This window comes from Triturus cristatus, chromosome 1_1, assembly GCF_964204655.1.
Source record: "Triturus cristatus chromosome 1_1, aTriCri1.1, whole genome shotgun sequence".
In the NCBI taxonomy this organism is placed as follows: Eukaryota; Metazoa; Chordata; class Amphibia; order Caudata; family Salamandridae; genus Triturus; species Triturus cristatus.
This window is the reverse complement of record NC_140579.1, coordinates 563,328,775-563,347,631: the sequence shown is the minus strand read 5'-3', so window position 1 is coordinate 563,347,631 and position 18,857 is coordinate 563,328,775. Positions and strand designations below refer to the sequence as shown.

Here is an 18,857-nt window from a genome sequence, read left to right as displayed (position 1 = left end):
ATACTGCTTATGTTTTGTAAGGATATAAACAATGGACATTGAAATGGGTCCATTCAGGGCCCTGTAGTCATGTCCATAACTTTTCAGGCAAAAGCACTCACTGATTTCTGAATAGTGAGTGTAAAAGCGTTAAGGTAACCATGTTGTTCCTGCTTACATTTCACATTGTTGGCTAAATTTTGCATTCCCTATGAGTGTTTGCTTTCTCCATGATGATGTTACTTTTTCTTTATAGGCCGCATATTGCTTTTGTCTAGTGCGTCATTTAATTTGAGCCGCATCCAGGTGTTTATAGCCGGCAGCAATTGGGTTGTAGTTGAAGGCAGTGTGAGTTTTTCTCAGTGGGGCAGTACGGTGCTCAGTGGGGGAGAGGATGTGGCACTATGGTCAGAGCTGCTGAATTTTAAACTGGGGAACCAGGTTCAGCCTTAATAACCAGTCCACCAGACCACTCTCCTGAGACAGCACAATCCCATGCTAGACCTTAGAAGGCTTCGCAAGACCTTAGAAGCCCTAATGTCTTAGCACCAGCAGGTGGACCCTAGCAGTGGCAAGTGTGGGTTAACCTTCAAGGTTTGTCCACCACAATCCATACTGAAGTTCACCTTCAGTCTTGCGGGCAGGTCTATAAAGCAGCAAAGCCTAGAACAACAGTGACTGTCACTGTGGTCACAGGACCCTTGAGAAGGGCCAGCTCTAGGGCAGTGCAACCGGTGTGACCGCACCGGGTGCTGACTTTACGTGGAGGCATTATGTTTGCAAGTATATTAAGGTTTTAAAAGCGCTTGCTGCCTCCTTCCTGGCCTCCAGCAATTTTCGGCAACAATAAAAATGTCATGATGACTCTGGAGTTTAATGTTCTTCCTAGAGAGAGATCATTTTGTCTAGTGGAAGTTTTGATTCATGGAAAGGTAGCTCAGAGGGTTAATGTGCCTGCTACAAAGAACATGTACCATGCAGATCACAAAGTGCACATAATGTAAATAGGTCAGTGGGCTACTGCTTTTGTCAGAGAGATCCTTTTGTTACTTGCAGTTTATAAGTTAAAATCCTAACATAGAACAGTGAGCTATTAACTGTCATCTAAGAGCTGCATGCAAACTGTAAGGTATACATTAGAGCGTTATATTTTCCCCCCAGTCTTTGATTATCCTAATGTTGCAAAAAGTGTTCTTTTCGACAGAAATCAATTCTGATTATTAAAGAGAACCCCCAACCATGGTATTACATTTTAAATTCTGAGTTTGTGTTACTCCAGACCAATCACTATTGAACTATACAGCCTACTAGTATGGTTGTCATGCGACTCCTACACCTTGTAGTCCTTAGAATTCTGTAACATATTCTATACAGTGATTTACACACATATTGATTGTCTCGGAGTAATGTGTGTGATTTAAAGTGCTCTGACACCCTACACTGGTATGAGTGACGCCATAAATCAAATTAAAAGTATCTGAGAGAGAGTGTGGTTATGGAGACTTGAGGGGCACTGTTAAAGGGTGGTAGTGAGGGAATCCATGGCAGAGGTGGTCATTGGGGGGCACTAACAAACATTAATGCACAGGGCACCACCAGTGCTAAGGCCGGCCCTGCCCTTGAGGCCAGTCTGCCTCACCCATAGGTACCTCCATTGGCCTTGTTTCAGAAGTAGTAGCTGCAACTCACCAGGGATTGGCAATGCAGAATTTGCACACACACCAAACTAAGTTCACAAACTTCACAGTCTCTCTGCTTCATTCACAAGCACTTTTAACATGTGCTGCTTGCTGTGGAGCCACTGGATTTCATTATGCAGCAAAGGAGGACACAATTATGACGCAGTGTTAACTAAATTATGCATTAAAAAAACGGCTGCAGCGTAATGCAGTATATTTTCTGATATTTTATTATTTTGACATTTGTACACATGCTAACAGTCTCTGGAAAGATTTTGCCTCATTAGTACCAGTGTAACATACCAAAGCAACAGTGAGAAAGGTGACCAGTCAACCTTTGCAATAAGCCATCCACTCCGCAGCAAAACAAGTCACATTTTTTATTATTTTGATACGTTTGAGCTATAAACAATTTATTATCAAATCAAATCAAAGGGTTCTTTATTTCGGCCATGTTGGCCATAAAAGAATACAAGGTAAAGCATAATAAGAGCATGATTAAAAACCATTTACATTTTAAAAGATATAATTCATAGGAACATTGAATGTCTTTATACAAAGATAAATTTAAGTGTATTTAATCATTGACATTCAATGTCAATTAATTGGCGCTGCTTCAACCACATAGCTAACAAGAACTTGGAAAGTGCGAATACAATGGGACTTGATGAATCGGACTTGAGAATTCTAAAAGCAGATAAACAGTTTTTAAAGCCAAAATTTTTACAAAGAGGAACCAGCCAGTGCCTCCTGGATTTGATGTATGCAGGGCAGAAGAAGAGAACATGAAGTTCATCCTCTACATCACAACTACACCCGGGGCAGGACTTATTTGCTGTAACTGACCAGTTGCTAGTAAAGGCTTTTAAAGCTAAAGTGCCATATCTCCATTGTAAAAAGAGTTTCCTCGCCTGGAGCGGAAAAACAATATCCATAAAATTCTCAAAAAAATAGGCATTTTTAACAATTAGAAATGATTTAGTCAGGGTACCAGTATTAGAAGCACAAATATTGGAATTCAAGTGTTTTTCCTTGAAAATCCGAGTAAGCAACTTACGCGAGACTTGGCAACAGAAACTTTCCGGACTATCCCATAAGGGCGATAAGCCCAATCTAAGGAATTCATGTTTAATAAATGCCAACCAGGGGATTTTCCCAGAGCTACTGTAAGTTAATATCTGCTTGAGCTCTTGCCTGTAATATGACAAATCTGATGTTGCCCATAGCCTGCACCAAAACCTTAGGGGCTTTAGTGCTAACTCGTCTTCTATTGGTCCTAGTCCCAGATCTAACCTGAGGGGGAGAAGCGGAGTGCCCTGAGGGAGTGTCAGCAGCTGCCTAATAAATTTAGTTTCAATTTTCGCAATGGCTGAACCACTTAAATGTCCCCACAACTCCCCACCATAAAGGGCTGCAGCCCTTGCTTGGGTCTTATAAATCTCCAGGGCTGAGCTCACTGGTTTACATGTCGATGAGTTTGAGACCTTAAGGATACCCCCCGCCAGCTGTGACAATTTCAGTTGTGATTTGACCTGTTGCGGACCCCAGGAGAGATTCTCTTGAAGAGTAACCCCCAAGTACTGAAATGTCGTAACCCTTTCCAGCCTTACGCTTCCTAGGGTCGGACTAGCACGAGTGCAAGCCGGCGGATTAAATATCATAAATTTTGTTTTGTTGACATTTATATCCAGACCACGACTTCGACAAAAATCTTCAAAGCCATTCAGTATGCGTTGAATTCCCATGGGGGACTTAGAAAGGAGGAGAGTATCATCGGCGAACATGATCGCCGGAACCCTCCTACCTGCCAACCTTGGGGCATCATTGTTTGGTACATTATCCAGATGAGCAATTACACCGTTGACATAGAGGCAAAACAGGGTTGGTGCCAAGACACAACCCTGTCTCACGCCTCTGCCAACCAGGAACCTTGATGACAATGCCCCATTCCTGCCACATCTGACCTGGGCAAAGTTCCCCTCGTGAAGTCTCATCAGTACCTGCAAAATTTGTTGCGGAACACCAAGATTGTTAAGGACCCCCCAAAGTATATCCCGTGGGACTAGGTCAACTGCGGACCGAAGGTCCATGAACACCATGTAGAGTCTGCCACCCTCAATCTTTACCGTTTTCCAGTATAATAATATCAGGCGAAAGATCTGGTCCATGGTGGACGTGTTCCTCCTGAACCCTGCTTGGAGAGGAGTTAGAATATCATTTTCCTCTAACCACGCCAGCAAACGATCCAAGACCAACCGTGCAAACATTTTTTGCGGGACATCTATGAGGTAATAGGCCTATAATTGACTGGGAGCAGGGGGGAGCCCTTCTTAAAGATCGGGACAATCTCTGCTCTCAGCCAAGTATCTGGAACTTGCATACCTCTGAGGATTGCATTGAAGAGGATGAAAAAATAAGGGCCCCAAATCCCTGGTTGATGCCTGAATAAGTCCCCCGGGAGTTTATCCAGCCCCGGAGCCTTACCCACAGCAAGATTGCCAATCACACGAGTTACCTCCTCTTGGGAGAATTCTAGTACCTCTGGGCAAATGGATGAAACTAAAGGTACCAGCAAAACATCCATTGGTTGATTAACTAAATATAGGGCTTCAAAGTGTGTTTCCCATACAGTTGAAGCAATGTTAGGTTCTATTGCTGATCTGGGTTCCCCCGAACCTGTACTAACTAATGACCAGAATCTACGAGCATCCCTAGCTTCAAGAGCAGTGGTTAGGTTAGACCACCTGTCCATGTCCCAGTCTTTTCTTGCATTGGCCATTACCACCTTATAATGCGTTCGCAAGTCCCTGATCTGGGATTTGCATGTTGCCGATTTAACTGCAAGAATCAACTCCGACTTAGCCTTCCTGCAAGTGGAGTTGTACCAGGACGCAGCTGGTGTTCTTTTCCTCTTTACTGAAGCCAGGGTATTAAGAACTTCAGCTAGATTGGAAACTAAGGCCGAATGAATAGACCTTAGCTTTTCGTTATAATCTGGGCTATGGACCTGAGTCATTAGGACCTCAACCTCCATTAGTCTAGGGAGGACAATATCATATAGTTTGCCTAAATCATCTCGTGATTGCAATAGTTTACCCCATTTTACCCTACGTCTGTTGTTAGGGAGCAACAGCCCTTCATCTGGGTCGTTCGGGTCCGACCTTGAAATTTCAGTTGGACCTAAAGATTTCATTTCCAAGCATAATGCGTTGTGATCGCTATCTGACCTTGGGATTACCCTGAAGTCAACAACTCTAGACCACAACCTTGTTTCAACCATGATATAGTCCAGGCGTGATTCTTGGCCCCTCTAGTTAAAGGTACAGATCGACGGAATGTCGGACGGTGAACGCCCGTTGCAAGCCCTTAAAGAGTTATTTATAGTAAGGGCCAAAATATGAGTCGCCAACGGGGACCATATCTTTGGGCGGGGGGATTGGCAAAGTGGAATAGCCCAATAGTCGTCCTCTCCCATGAGCGCCCCTTCATTGATTCCCAGGAGGGGCTCATAATGGCAATTCACATCACCAGCTACCAAGAGGTGGCGGTCGCCTGACAGTGAGCTAAGAAAATTAGATAATACATCTATAGTAGGCGACTCAGAGGCCAGACTTACAGGGCGCGAATACACGTTCACAATGGCTAACTTGAAAGAATTGGGCCATTTGATGATTATACATTGAACATCATCGGAGAATGTAAACAAATTCTCCGCCGTGCAACCCAGATGGAGTGCAACCCAAATAGTGAGACCGCCCGAGGGTCTTCCTTTCCCTCCCCACCTTCCTTTCCCTCCCCACCTAGCAGGAACATGGTATGTGGCAAATCCCACTCTGAAATGTTCTTCCCTGGCCCAGGTCTCCTGGAAAAGACATATATCGTATTGGTCCACCAGGGCCCCCCACTCTGTGCAGTGTAATTTATGCGTCAAACCTGCCACATTCCAAGATAAAATTTTCAATGGCTTCAGAGGAATAACACTATTATCGATTGGATCACCTCCAGTTACATCACCACCAATTGCATTGCTGCCCACATGTGTTTCTCCTACGATATTCAGTTCTGGGATCTGTACTATGGAAGGCAGCACTTTTCTCCACGGTACCTCGGATGTCAGCAACAAGTTGGACGCCTGCAATTGGATAGCAGGGTCCTTGAACGTGGTAAATGAAGCAGTGCTAAAGGGCTCTGGTATTCCATCTGAGTTTAAAAAAACTCATATAGGGTGGGGCAGGAAGTATTCAACTTGGTGTACCGTTGTCAATCCACCCTTTCCAAGTTGCTAGACCGGTTATGCATGGGTATATTACACTGATCAACTAATCGCCCCTGCCATCCCCTGTCTAACTTTCCTCTTCCAGGATGTGTTACCCAAGGCCATCCACCTCCACGATCTAGTGTTTCAGGATAGAAGAATGACAGAGGAAGGGAATGGATGGTTGACCCACTGATATTATGACTCCAACTACAAATATTCTCCACAGTACGGGGATCCCTAAAATTAATCAGCACGCAATCACCTGTGATAGTTTTGGGTCTGCAGCCCACCCAAGAAACCCTACGTACCATCAAAATCTCACTTTTAATATGGAGGGGTAATGGTCTGTTAATATTAAGCCAATGAGTTACTTTATTTTTTAATGATGCAAACGATTCCTGAGTTGGGTTAGTTATCTCAGGGATCCCCGCCAGCAATGTTCCCTCTAATTTTTTTCCTCTGTGTGCGGCAGTGCAAGATCTCTGTGCACTGCAGCCAAGGCTGTGTGCGCCAAGTATGCGAGTGCAGCCTGCGAGTATATAAATCCGTGGCAATTACCACTCCAAACTTTTGTTTGCAATGAGATAGAGATCAAGTGCATTTCACACATATAGCTCTAATTAACAGGGTCTTGTGACAGTTTTGCACTGTAAAGACAGATCATCGTGACATTAATTGTTTATTCTAGTTGCACCTATACCCCAGGCTAAGAAAAGGACAAGACTCAGAAGGGAGCCCCAAATAAGATTTTAATGAATATTCTTGATTGGAGCACTGATCATTTGGTGAGGAATTGCTGGAAGACTATTCAAGAGAATATATATATTTAGCAAGTTGACAATTACATGACACAGTTACCTTTTGATGTACAACAATGATTAATGTCTTTGCTAAGTGCAAGTGTTTGAAATGTGCCCATCCAGGCCAAACATAGACTGTGGGAAAGGGTGGCTCAGACAAGTCAATGTGCCATCACTAGATGTGCGACACATTTGCTTCTTTCTTTGGTCCATGCCATTCTTCCAGTGCTGATAAATTATATCAAGGTCAACTTTGCTATTTAAGAGATAGGCCTTTGTCATCATCAGCGTAACCACGTGATTCTCCTCCAGTCTAGTTCTTGATTTAGACTTGATAGTGTTCAAGTGACTGAATCCTGGTTCAGTCTGCACTTGATGACTGAAATGTTGGAACATCGCTGACAAGCCACATAATGCAAAGCATGCTATTGGTCAGGCATTCAAGAACGGCAGGTGGTATATGTCAATATCATTCAGCAAACCTGAGAAAGGAAAGATAAAATGGACTTCTTGTATACATTTATCACGATACTCAGTGAAAAAGTATTGAGCATTATCTCACATCCTTTTCCTTTTTTATAGATCTACTCAGAGTCGTTTTAACCCATAGGCAAAGTGGGCTCTGGCCCAGGACCCCAGCTTTTCAGGGGGCCCCTTGAGAGAGCCAGCTCGGTTCTGCAGAGTCGTGCTGTAGTGACCCTGAATAATTCTTACACAGATTGTAATGGACTCTCACACATCACCCCTATTCAAAATATATTAAAGGGAAACTGTATTTGAAACAGACATTTTGCAGAGAAATTATGCGTTTATGTTTCACTCTTTCAGATCAAGGCAGAACCTCACATATTCATATTTCACAGATATTATTTGCAGTACTATAAGTGAACTGATGCTGTGTTACAATATTGAAAACCCACCTCACTTTCCCTAAATATTGGATGTAAACACATTTAAAATGCCGTGGCTGGTGAATGGTTTAAATCTCTAGCTAAGCGCCCACCCAAAGTCAAAATGCTATAAATTTGCTGTATGACGGATATGAACACCCATCACAGTGCTAAAACAATTTCAGGGCGCATTGCTGATACTGCACGAAAATTGTATCTTCAATTCGACCTGAGATTATAAATCAGGTTGTCCAATTTATGTTCTAAACTGAAACACAAACAGTATTAATAAATGTTAACAATTATTTGTAATATTTGTACATGTTATATGCTACGTGATTTACAAATACTTACTTACTATGGCTTGGCTCGGGGATTCATTTTCGCGCCTGTCTGTCTCTAGCGCCAAGTACAGGGCTTCTCTGGAGCCGCCATGCTTACTTCTCCTAGTCTACCTCAGATTGGCCTGATACATTTTCGATACTGACGCGGTTCTGCCTAAGCAGCTACGATCTGATTAAATGAGCATAAATGATTCTTAGCTGACAGGAGAAGCGTGCAAGAAGCATTAAAAAAATGATATCAGTCGTAGAACTGAGCATCAGCTAAGGTGGCCGAAAGAGTCCTCGACCATCTGTAACATGATTGGAGCGGGCCGGTCCTAGGATATGTGGGGTCCCGGGCAGAATAGGAACATGCGAGGCCCCTATATTTTGCATAAGATTTAACCTCACAGGAATTGACATCATAGGAAGTAATATCAATTGGCCATTATTTATATGGCATTGATTAAGCTGCTTTGCAAGAAGCTACTTACCTAGTTTGGACATCAGTAACATGGTTAAAAAGCTTTAATATTCCTAATAAAATACGTACATAGATATTAAATTGCTATTAAGTAGATTAAATAAAGTTTAAATGTAGTTTAAATGATTCAAACTTGGTTATTGTTCTATTGAATGGGATGAATGAAAATGATATGCTAACAGGTCATTCTGAGTCTGCCACTAAGAGATGTCCAAAAGAGAGGTGAAACTTTACTAATGTGGAGAAAAGACAGTTTTGAATGTACTTCCAAAAGACTGGAGTTACACCATAGCTCAAGAGGGTGATAGGGTCCTGCACAAGTAGAAAGGAGAAGGATCTGCCTCCAATCAGGGCCATCTAAATTTTAGGATGGCACAGGAGTTTGGTTGGCACTGAGTATGGGGTTCCGGACTGAACGTAAGGAGTACTGCAGAAAGATAGATCCTTTTTTAATGCAGTGCACAACAACAAATGGATAGTGCCTTGCAGATAGAGGGTTTCGGACGAAAAACCCAGCAGACAGCATAAAGGTGAGAAGAAATGGCATAACGATCCAGCCATCTCAGATGAGGAGCCTAGCACGGTTCTGAATGATTTGAAGGGTACTGAATTCAAGAAGGCAAGAAGCACAAGAAAAAAGGCATTTGCTTAATGTAGTGAGAAGGTAATTGACTGTACAACAGCCTAATGGTAGTGAGAGGGCAGAAAATGAATGACTTTCTGTTGCTTATGGATGTAGTAAAGGCACGTGGATGAAAAATGGTTATTAGATTCTGAAAACAAGAGAAAATGCTGGAAAATGAATCCAATATGTTTTTGCTGATTCTGCCCATGTGAGTGATTGACATACTTCCACCAGCCACCAAAGAGAACACCATATGGTATGAGAGCCTTTAAAAATGAGAACCCTTGATTTGTCACTAAAAGGTTTTGATTAATTTGTCTTCATTCAGTATTCAACAGCTAGCATGCACATATCAACATACTCTTCGGCAGAGACCTGATTGCCACAGAGGGAAATCATGTTTCGGTATCAATATGTGCAAGATATCAGTAAGAAACCAAAAATAGAACACAACAACTGACATTCACCTAAAAACAGCCCGGAGTATTTGTTTTGTCAATGGTTGTTAGCTGTTTAAGGTAAATGAGTAACAACAATAAATTATTTTACTTTCACATTGTTGTTTTAACCAATAAGTAGCTCCTTCACACACATTTGAAGAGAATCACAACTAGAATGCAGGACCATTGCTCTTTGTGCTCTGCAGAGAGGCCATATTTTGAATGATCATGCAATATGAACACCTTTTTGACCCACAGACATGCACAGTGTGAAATCTGGACTGCCCGCAGCCTCAACTCCAAAGTGCTCAACTGTAGCTGATAAACACCTGGAGACGACTCAGTACAAAGGGTGCATCATCCAAGAGTAATATGCTGTGAAATGAAATACAGAAACACGCATGCTGGAAATAGTTAGCACTCTTTGGAAATGCAACATTAAGTAAAGCATGGGAAATATAAACAGGAACAAAATCACTGCCATGGATTAAAATAACAGCAGGAACGCTGGAATTGTCCGGCAGGAGATGGTTAAATTATGTGGCAGGGTGAGTAAATTATGAGACAAGAAAAGGCAAATTATGCGGCATTATGTGGCACATTTTGAAAGAGTTTTACTTCATTTTGTTGCCTTTTTTAAACTTGGTAACACTGTTTGGGGATTGGTTGCACCCATTAGTACCAATTTAACACCCAAATTTAGCAGCGGAAACAAAAAGTTGACTATTCCTGCTTTTCAAAGGGCCTTTCCACATGTAGCAAGATGTGTCGCTGCATTTTTAGTAACTTTTGAATCGTTTGAGATAGAAAGCAATTTTGTTAAAATCTGTAGATTCTGCAGCAGATGATGGATTATGTGGCAAATACGGGAAATGCATAATTATGCAGAAATTGATGCTACCGCATAATCGCATAATTCCAGTGACCCTGCCTAACATGCAGCATCAGACTGGGACAGAAAATAGGCCATGTACCAAAATGAAAATTAGTGAGTTAGTTAGCTAGAAAAGTGCCCCATGTTTGCAAACTAGGGAAGTTGTCAACTTGTAAAGACATGCGGTATAAGTGTTTTGGAAGAGATGGAAGACTGCACTGATTTGATTTTGCTGCAGGCATTGTTTACTTTAATATCAACAAAAATCAACAGTAAAAACCGGCTCACGTGATGATAACCCAGGTCAACAACTAGCACAAAAAAAGCGGCCTACAAACTGACCAGACATGAGGGGTTTAAGTGGGATGAAAAAACTGGGGGGGGTCTTTCAAATGGGCATGGCTGATGTATTTAAGGGCGTGGCTTAAAAACATGTCAGCAATAAATCTGTGCATAGCATAGTGTGCCGTCTGACTGGTATTTTGCTGCATCTGTCATTGCCTCCAGATAAATATTACAACAGGTAAAATTATACCGACAACAAGCCAGGACTATTGGCTTTGCCAGTGGCTATTAGTTGCATAAGATGAATAAGCAACATCCTTGTATATAATGCTGAAAATGCTTCAGTTCTGAAATGATGAGACTGAAAGAACTAGAACGAGTCTCGTTGAAATTACTTTAAAGGCAGTGAAGGCCAGCACTGCTGCAGAGTTAAGATGTGTTTTTTCACTCCGAGTGTGAGGGCAAAAATGGAGAGCGGACCTGTCTCATCACCTGCTTTTCAGAACTTTCTTTCATTGTGCAGACACTGGATCAATGTTTTTTGCAGCCAAGTAAAGGACATGAATATAGGGCCCCTTTTCAATGTCCATTTTAATTAACTACCGGGTGTAAGACTCGAGTGACCCAGCACACTTTAAACCCTGCTCCATCCACTTATGCATGCGGATTCTGCTCCTCTGCATGCACCTCTTGTCTGACTGCTGTACTCACACCTATCTGCTTCCCCCACTTAATTCCGTTTGTCTTGCCCCTTTAATTCGGCTCTGTGCTTCCTTTCCACTTGTCCTTGGTGAGCAGCTTCCATTGTGATGTACCGCCATCGCCACTCTATATCCTTTGCTGTGCCCCCTGCAGGATATTAAGCCTTTTATTCATACAGGGGCAGGGCTACTTCACAGGCAAGGGCACTTAAATGACTTGTCTGATTGCTGTCATCAACATGCAGATGCAGCCATTAGGCCCACAGAGAGGGTCCAGCAGGGGAGATTGATAACAAAAAGAAAAATATAAAGTCCTAGGGGGCCCCTGGGCCTCGAAACTCTGGAGTGTGTAAAGCTGGGAGGCCCAATGGGTGCGAGCAGGCGCGGGGCCCTGGGCAGCTGCCCATGCCTAGCGCCGTCCCTGGATTGGGGAGTGAGGCGGCAGCAAAGACTCTCAAAGACACACCCACCTGGTTCAATCAGTGCCCACAGCAGTGGGCCCAGGACCTGGAAATGCGCTCAAAGCCTCCCTCCCTGATCGGAGAGATGAGGGGAGGGCTTCTCTCCGGTTCCACTTCTTGGGAGGTGAGTTGGTTATGAAAGAATGCGTCCGTTTTTGGAAAGACAAGAGTTACGTCCTGAGGGGCAGGCAACCCCATCAAGGAAGACGAGGCTGGTGGAAGAAATGAAGAGAACCGGAAAATGAACCCTCGCACAGACAATGGCGAGCAGAGAGTGCAGTGATGGCCCTAGAGAGATCCCTTGTGTCATCACATCAATCAGCGCATCAAAATTAGGTCCCCTGTCGGAGAGAAAAAAGAGACTTGTGCTTTCAGGAGGTGTGAACTTTCCGTGGAAGACATACATTCTGACTCGCAGAGGGGCCTCCGAGTGTGAGCGCTTCATCTGCACTTCTGCAGCTGCGAGAGCGGCCAGGCTTCAGAGAAGCAGCACGATGATGCAGGATCCGGCCCGCAACGCCCATTGGGTTGAAAGTGTTTCAGCTCCACCCCCCCCCCCCATCCCTCGTGTGTGACAGCCGGGATGAGAAAGCTTCCTGGGCACACACAGAGCCACACCCCAGTACTTCACAGGTCTTTAAAAGACCTTTCACTTTTTAACGAGACTTTGTTGTTTCACCCCTTCTTAGAGCCCCTGAATCTCCAATCTGCATATTGCTGAAAGACCGTACTTTTCACGGCATTACCATTTAAAATGCGGTGGCTGGTGAAGGGTTTAAATCTCTAGCTAGACAGAGACGTGCGCACTTTGTGAGAGTGTCTGCGCGCTTGTAAAAGACCCTATGAGCGCCCGCTCAAGCGCGCAGCTTACTGGGAACAGTGCCCGCCAGTACAACCAGCTATGGACTAGTTTCCGGCGGTAAATCAATTCTAGTGGCACCCTGAGGACCCACCTGAGCCGGTGTCTGCCTAGCTAAGTATTGGGGTAATAGGGGCGCGGGATCGGCCCTTGTTGGAATTTGGACTTTATTGACGTTTGAGGAGGGCAGCTCTAATTGGGGCTGAGTATAATCTAAACCAGCTCCTTGAAGTACAGGATTAGTTACAATATTATCCACTCGTGGACCAGTTGACTTTGTGTCGGCCAGAATGCCAGGTGTAGCAAGTTCTAGTTGAGAAAGCTAGTACTCAATTCGGCCAAGTCTCACTTCTAGTGGTCCAAGTGTGGATCTCCATATGACGGCCAGTTTTGTAAGCAAAAGGTCCTCTGTCGTTAATATTCCACTGGTGGGCTGAGCGGCATCAGCCTCCTTCGACCCTGGGCTCGATACGGTTGATGTTGACGGGCCATGCCTGGTCGAGTCACTAAGGACATTGCACCCATTGGTGGCTGGTGTTGCAACGCTATCCCCCGACCCTTTGACCAATTTCGCCTTCCTAGTATGAGATACATTTGTGGCTATATACTTCCTCTTGGATTTTGACTTGGCACCTATGTGACTCTCCCTAGGGTTCCGGATTCCTAGGTTCTCCGCAGAGCTGGCCAGAGTAGGGGCATCATTGTCCGTTAAGGGCTCCGTTGTTTTTGAACTCAGGACTGATACTGTAATCTCGTTGTCTTGGGAAGAGGGAGAGGTTTGGACAAATGCCTGGGCAAGAGTCAAATTAGTGCAGCCGTCGTGCTCCGGTGTGCGCACGGCGGCAAAGTGACCCATTGAAGAGCGTTTGGCCATAGCAAGATCTTGCGACACTCGTCGCTCCATAAGGGTTATCCCCTGATCAATCACTGAATTGGCCCTAGTAATAAAATTATCCAGAGTTCCTGTTAATTGGCCTCTAGCAGCTGAAGTTTTGTTCTTCAAATCGCGAGCCATAGTGATACTAGTGAGAAATGTTCTCAGGCTCTGCAAAATATAGAGTACGTACTTACATCAAAGAAAAGAGGGAAGGCCCGGTCCGGTCTTTCTCGGTCTAGAACAGGCTAAAACGGGCCCGCCCTAGGACCGGGCTTCGCCCAACGTGCGCCCGCGCGCGTCCCGCGAAGCGGGGAAAGAAATTATATATATATCCATAGGCAAAGGGCGGAGACACAGGGAAGAGGACACAGTTGTGCTGATAACCGGGCTGCTGGTCCTCGCAGTCCCGTGTGCTTCAACAATCCACAAACACCAGGCAAATCCAACTGCTGCGAGCGGCTCCCGCGAGGAGTATTAAGATGCAGGCAGAGGGCGGAGACACAGGGAAGAGGACACAGCTGTGCTGATAACCGGGCTGCTGGTCCTCGCAGTCCCATGTGCTTCAACAATCCACAAACACCAGGGAAATCCAACAGCTGCGAGCGGCGCTCGCGAAGCGGCGGCCGCGAGCAGTATTAAGCTGCAGGCAGAGGGCGGAGACACAGGGAAGAGGACACAGCTGTGCTGATAACCGGGCTGCTGGTCCTCGCAGTCCCGTGTGCTTCAACAATCCACAAACACCAGGCAAATCCAACTGCTGCGAGCGGCACCCCAAACAATTTATTAGTTTAAATAGACAGATCATGCAGCAGATCTTGCATCATGAGGCAAATATGGAAGAGCAATAATTATATACAAAACATTTGCAAACTAGGATATTTTGCCATTCATGTTTGAACTGCTGTTGTGGAAAAAGGGAGAAGTGCTGATGACAAACTCCATGGCTCGGCAACAAATGGCTTGTGCTTCCACTTTTTATTGTATTTGGGACATTCTGTGATTGGAAGCATATTCCACTTTGTGAATGTGTTTTAATTAGGGCTGGGCGGACTTTGCGTAGCGCCACTACGCAGAATTTTGAAAAAATTTGTGGAAAACGAGAGCACATCCTGAGTAGGGCTGGGCGGACTTTGCCTAGCGCAACTATGCACTATTCTGAAGAAAATTGTGGAAAACGAGCGCACAACCTCATGGACTGTGTGCCCGGGACGGGACCCTCGTGCTTGGGCAGGCTCCCCGACCTCCCCAGCCTGGCTGTGTTGAGAAGCAGGGACCGGCCCCGGGCCTCCTGATTTTTGGTCAGGGCCTGGGATCCCACGTCCTGCCAAGTGTCCATCTGCCCGGGACAAGGGACCCTGGTGCAGAGCCCCGGAGCCCTGCAAGGGCAGGCGGGAGCCCTACCGCTATGGCTCGGTGTGGGCAGCTGGGAGTCCTTCCGGTCCCGGCCATCTGGTCGCACCTTTCCCTCGGCCATCTGGTCGCGCGCAATGCTTTCCAATGGGGCGACCAGATGGCCGGGCCGGCCTGGAAGTCCCGATGAGGGTCCATTCGCCTCGCGGATCCCAGCCAGGGCTCCAGGAGGCCGGGCGTGTCCGCGCCTAGGGTCCCCTCCGTCACTCGGAGCGCGAGGGTTACAAGAAAGGTGGGTAGCCTTCCTCCGGATTAGTAGGGGCAGGGTATGCCGGGACACCCCTCCTGGGGATTGCGGTTCTCAGGCGGGGACCAGATGGGCCAAGCCCGGACGACGCTTCCCCGGGGCGTCGGGTGCTTCCTCCTCCAGCCCGCGGCGAGGCAAAGTGCCCAGGACGGGCTCCATGGGTCCCCCGGGCGTCCCCCGAGGCCTGCAGCCCCAAAGCCCTGCAGACCCTGGAGCCCTTCAGCACGGAGCCCTGGAGCCCTGCAGGCCCGGAGCCCTGCAGGCCCAGGGCCCTGCAGCCCCGGAGCCCTGCAGCCCCGGAGCCCTGCAGCCCCGGAGCCCTGCAGCCCCGGAGCCCTGCAGGCCCAGAGCCCTGCAGGCCCAGAGCCCTGCAGGCCCAGAGCCCTGCAGGCCCAGAGCCCTGCAGGCCCAGAGCCCTGCAGGCCCAGAGCCCTGCAGCCCCGGAGCCCTGCAGGCCCAGAGCCCTGCAGCCCCGGAGCCCTGCAGGCCCAGAGCCCTGCAGGCCCAGAGCCCTGCAGCCCTGGAGCCCTGCAGCCCCGGAGCCCTGCAGCCACGGAGCCCTGCGTGGGCAGGCGGGAACCCTACCGCTATGGCTCGGGCAGACGGGAGCCCTTTCAGTTGCCGGCCACCTGGTCGCTCCTTTCCCCTCGGCCATCTGGTCGCGCGCAATGCTTTCCAATGGGGCGACCAGATGGCCGAGCTGGCCTGGAAGTCCCGATGAGGGTCCATTCGCCTCCCGGATCCCAGCCGGGGCTCCAGGAGGCCGGGCGCGTCCGCGCCTAGGGTCCCCTCCGTCACTCGCAGCGCGCTGGTTACAAGAAAGGGGGGTATCCTTCCTCCGGATTAGTAGGGGCAGGGTATGCCGGAACACCCATGCCGGGGCTGTGCGGTTCATTGCCGGGGACCAGATGGGCTACGCCCGGGCAACATCCTCCCAGGCCTCCGGGGCTTCCCTCCTCCGGGCCGCGGCATGGCAAAGTGCCCAGGGACGGGCTCCACGGGTCCCGGGCAGTCCTCCCCCGGGTACGCCCAGGCCCCGAGAGCTCCGGTGGTCCTCCCCGTGCCTGAGGCCCAGCCGGGAAGCAGAGTCCCCACCCCGAGCCCCTGGTGTGTGGGCAGGCGGGAGTCCTTTCAGTTGCCGGCCACCTGGTGGCTCCTTTCCCCTCGGCCATCTGGTCGCGCGCAATGCTTTCCAATGGGGCGACCAGATGGCAGGGCCAGGCCTGGAAGTCCCGATGAGGGTCCATTTGCCTCTCGGATCCCAGCCGGGGCTCCAGGAGGCCGGGTGCGTTCGCCCCTAGGGTCCCCTCCGTCACTCGGAGCGCGCGGGTTTCAAGAACGGGGGGTAGCCTTCCTCCGGATTACTAGGGACAGGGTACTCTGGGACCCCTCTCGGTCCTCAGCCGGCAACTGGGTCCTGCCGTGTGGCAGGGTGGCCGGAGGGCCTTCCCCTGCGCCTGTGGGCCCGGGAGCCCCGGATGGGTCCAGGGGCCCGGCCGGGCCCCGGGTCGGGGTCTCCGGCCCCGGGCGCCGTCCCCCGGCCTGCGGCACTGCCAAAGGCCCGGGACGGGGTTCCGTTGCGGCCGGGGTGCCTCCCGTGGCTGCATTGGGTTCAGGAGCTCCGGCCGGGCCCCTGGGGGCCCCGGGGAGGGCAGGCTCCCCACCCCGGTCTCCGTCCCGGGTCCTGCCGCGTGGCAGGGTGCCCGGGGAGGGGTCCGGAGGGCCCGGGGAGGCTTCCCCTGCGCCTGCGGTCCTCGGAGCCCCGGCTGGGTCCAGGGGCCCGGCCGGGCCCCGGGTCGGGGTCTCCGGCCCCGGGCGCCGTCCCCCGGCCTGCGGCACTGCCAAAGGCCCGGGACGGGGTTCCGTTGCGACCGGGGTGCCTCCCGTGGCTGCATTGGGTTCAGGAGCTCCGGCCGGGCCCCTGGGGGCCCCGGGGAGGGCAGGCTCCCCACCCCGGTCTCCGTCCCGGGTCCTGCCGCGTGGCAGGGTGCCCGGGGAGGGGTCCGGAGGGCCCGGGGAGGCTTCCCCTGCGCCTGCGGTCCCCGGAGCCCCGGCTGGTTCCAGGGGCCCGGCCGGCCCCGGGCCCTGTCCCCCGGCCTGCGGCACTGCCAAAGGCCCGGGACGGGGTTCCGTTGGGGCCGGGGAGCCTCCCCTCGCTCGTCTGGGTCCCGGAGCTCCAGCCGGGCCCCTGGGGGCCCCGGGGAGGGCAGGCTCCCCGTCCCGGGTCCTGCCGCGTGGCAGGGTGCCCGGGGAGGGGTCCGGAGGGCCCGGAGAGGCTTCCCCTGCGGTCCCCGGAGCCCCGGCTGGTTCCAGGGGCCCGGCCGGGCCCCGGGTTGAGGCCTTCGGCCCCGGGCCCAGTCCCCCGGCCTGCGGCACTGCCAAAGGCCCGGGACGGGGTTCCGTTGGGGCCGGGGAGCCTCCCCTCGCTCGTCTGGGTCCCGGAGCTCCGGCCGGGCCCCTGGGGGCCCCGGGGAGGGCGGCCTCCCCACCCCGGGCTCCGTCCCGGGTCCTGCCGCGTGGCAGGGTGCCCGGGGAGGGGTCCAGAGGGCCCGGGGAGGCTTCCCCTGCGCCTGCGGTCCCCGGAGCCCCGGCTGGGTCCAGGGGCCCGGCCGGGCCCCGGGTCGGGGTCTCCGGCCCCGTCCCCCGGCCTGCGGCACTGCCAAAGGCCCGGGACAGGGTTCCGTTGTGGCCGGGGAGCCTCCCCTCGCTCGTCTGGGTTCCGGAGCCCCGGCCGGGCCCCTGGGGGCCCCGGGGAGGGCGGCCTCCCCGCCCCGGGCTCCGTCCCGGGTCCTGCCGCGCGGCAGGGTGCCCGGGGCGGGGTCCGGAGGGCCCGGGGAGGCTTCCCCTTCCATTTTGCCTTTCCCCTCGGCCATCTGGTCGCGCCTGTCCCCTCGGCCATCTGGTCGCGCACGTCCCTTCGGCCATCTGGTCGCGCAGGCCCCTTCGGCCATCTGGTCGCGCCCAATGCTTTCCTATGGGGCGACCAGATGGCCGAGCTTGCCTGGAAGTCTCGACGAGGGTCCATTTGCCTCCCGGATCCCAGCGAGGGCTCCAGGAGGTCGGGTACATTCGCGCCGTGGGTCCCCTCTGTCACCTCGTGCGCACGGATTACAAGAAAGGGGGGTAATTTTCCTCCGGATTACTAGGGAGAGGGTCAGTCAGACCAAAGTGATGTTTGGCGATACTGAATCAGGGGAAGGCAGACCCGGGGCCCGCCCGCCGGGGCCCCCAGGGGCCCGGGTACGCTCCTGCCTCTCAGCCCCTTCCCGATGGTCCTTTCTCTCCGAGTTTTCTGGGTCAGAGCCCCGTGAGGTCCGTGGATCCCGAGACGGGGGAAGGCAGCCCCTGGGCCCGCCCGAAGCGGGGCCCCCAGGGGCCCGGGTGCGCACGCCTGCCTCCCAGCCCCCTTCCCGACGGGTCTTTTTCTCCGAGTTTGCTGGGTCAGACCTCCGTGAGGTCCGGCGATCCCGAGAGGAGGGAAGGCAGACCCGGGGCCCGCCCGCCGGGGCCCCCAGGGGCCCGGGTACGCTCCTGCCTCTCAGCCCCTTCCCGATGGTCCTTTTTCCGCCGGGTTTGCTGGGTCAGACCTCCGTGAGGTCCGGCGATGGCGAGACGGGGAAGGCAGCGCCCGGGCCCGCCCGCCGGGGTCCCCGGGGGCCCGGGTA

The 18,857-nt window shown here is 50.9% G+C and overlaps 1 protein-coding gene across 13 annotated transcripts in view; it reads right to left on the bottom strand.

Annotated features, from left to right (window-relative positions):
- NAV1 (neuron navigator 1) overlaps positions 1-18,857 on the bottom strand; it is a 2,160,095-nt gene that overhangs the window by 1,304,155 nt on the left and 837,083 nt on the right. The window lies entirely within an intron of this gene.